Here is a 2,340-nt window from a genome sequence, read left to right on the forward strand (position 1 = left end):
CCTTTTACAATGTTAACACATGTTTAAACCATGTGCGTCCTTTTTTTCCAAGGTGCAACACCTGCACTGCGATATCAGATCATGCAGTTATTTATACAGACTGTGGTTCACAATGAGTGAATGTGCAGTGATAAATATTAAAATGTTATACTGTAGCTTAAATTAGATCTGTGCTTTCTGACACTGATGAACTGGATTCATCAGGCTGTGACCTGCAGCCTGAACCAATATGGTGAAGAGCCTGAGAGTGAGGCTCTTGCTTCACCAGTTGATCTACAATCCAACCCAAAATAGCAAAGTTTCCTCTCGCAGGGCATCTCGGGCTCACCCACAGGGATGGGGTGAGAAGCTTAGACATCCAGGGGGAGCTCTGAATTGAACTCCTGCTTCTTTTGGGCTGCAAAGAGACAGATGAGGCGGCTCGAGATACCTCCTGGAAGCCTTCCTGTGGAGGTATTTCAGGCATGTGCAACTGGGAAAAAACCCCAGGGCAGACCCAAAAGAAGCTGGAGGGATTATACATCCTATTTGGCCTGGAAACGCCTTGGGACTGGCCTGGAGGAGCTGGAGGACAATGCTGGGGAGAAGGACGTCTTGTTCAGCCTGCTAACATCATGACCCAGACCCAGAAAGGCAATGAAACGGGTGGCATTTACTTGTATCTAATAATAATTTATAACAATAATGATAAATAATGTAAAATATAATTCCACATACACATTTATTTGATGTTGACAGCTGTTCAGTTATTTAAAAACATGTCTAAATATTTTAAGCAGAACTTGTGTTAGAACAAAAACTCAACTGAACACGGCAATTACAGACGATCACAGCGTCAGCTCGTGTCGTGCCACAGTGAGACACAGTATGACGCTCTTGATTAGGAAATGAATTGTTAATGTCAAGTTCAAAATGATAAAATCCTATTATGAGACTAAAAAGTGACTCTGCTTTACTCTCCGTACATAACACGTACATAAATAGATCATAATTCCCTGGTGATTACATTATTCAACAGGATTAGTCATCTGTTGATAATGTTTATCATCTGTTTATCCGGATTAATTCTGGACTGAGGATACCTCTTTCTGATCAAGATTCATGAATGGGATGGGTTCCAAAATATCTGCCTCAGCTACCGAGATGATGGCCTGGGTGCTTTCCACACTGCTAAAGCCCATCTGACACAAGTTGTCAGCTGCTTTCATCTGTCCAGCCAATTGTTGCTTTTTCAGCCTTCCTCCCTCATAAGAGGCAGGTACGTGGGCCATGTTTCGGCACCGCTGGGAGTGATCTCCCTCCCTCAGCAGTCAAGCCATGTGTGGGGGCATTATCCTGCAGTGGCCTTTTCATCTATGGCTTCCCCATGGGCAGTTCTTCCTAGCTGGGACAGATTGGCAGTGAGGGCCAGCAACTCTTATCACAGTTTCCTATCATCTGCCCTGCAGTTGACTGTTTGCCCCTTCATAGATCTTTATCAGGAGTGGTGGCAGTGTGGCATGCTCATGGAGCAGGTGTTCGAGCAATCCTTTCCCCGGAGCAAGCTGTGCGATAAGGCAAAGTGCGTATTTTTTAAGAATATCTTTTAACAAGCAAATAATGTCCACAAATAATCTGGTTGTTCTGATTCACCTCTCACATCTCTGATCAGCTCAGTGATTCAAGTAGGCCTAGTAGTTTTCTTGTGGTTTCTGACATTAGAGAACCAGTTGACTGATCAGAGATTTGAAGACAAGATAGAGAAAGGTGTACATTGTTATTTCAAGTCAACAAACAGAAAAAAAACAACTTTTCATTTGACGTATTTCTTGAAAATGATATCAGCAGGATGTTTGCCCAACACCTATTCACTCATGACATATTTACTAACAACAATATTCAATAATTAATTTGAAACGTAAAATTACATAAAAGCAGCAAAACACGCATTTAAACCAGACAGGTCACAAAATGTCATGTAAAGCAAGAAATCATTCCACTTTGCCCCTGTTATCCTCCTTCACACTGGCTGTCAATCAGGGCCTTTGGTATGTCACATTTAAATAATTCCCTCCACATGACAACTGCATGACTCAGTCATTACTTGTTGTATAGTTGTATATTGCAATAATATTGTATGATTGTAATAAAATCCCATGGCACAGCTGGACTTGCCTCACAGCTCGCCAGTGTGCCTTGGCACACCATTTTGGAACCATTGCTGTGGATAACAGGGCAATCAAATCAGATTCCCACACTGGATTTGCTAATCATGCAGGACAGGTTCAACTGAGGACCCACTGATTTATTAACTTTTTGGTTGTGTTAGTTGGGCATAAATCCTACAAATACTGTGACTGG

At 42.2% G+C, this 2,340-nt stretch overlaps 1 long non-coding RNA gene across 1 annotated transcript; it reads right to left on the reverse strand.

Moving 5' to 3' along the window:
- Positions 1-708: 708 nt before the first annotated feature.
- Positions 709-1,719, reverse strand: LOC311274634. The gene is made up of 2 exons (XR_014624775.1): positions 1,633-1,719; positions 709-1,544 (listed from the first exon to the last, which is right to left on the reverse strand). It is a non-coding gene; the product is annotated as an uncharacterized lncRNA (long non-coding RNA).
- Between the last annotated feature and the right edge of the window lie 621 nt (positions 1,720-2,340).

The sequence above is a fragment of the Pagrus pagrus genome (genome assembly GCF_965226575.1).
Source record: "Pagrus pagrus genome assembly, chromosome: 19".
NCBI lineage: Eukaryota > Metazoa > Chordata > Actinopteri > Spariformes > Sparidae > Pagrus > Pagrus pagrus.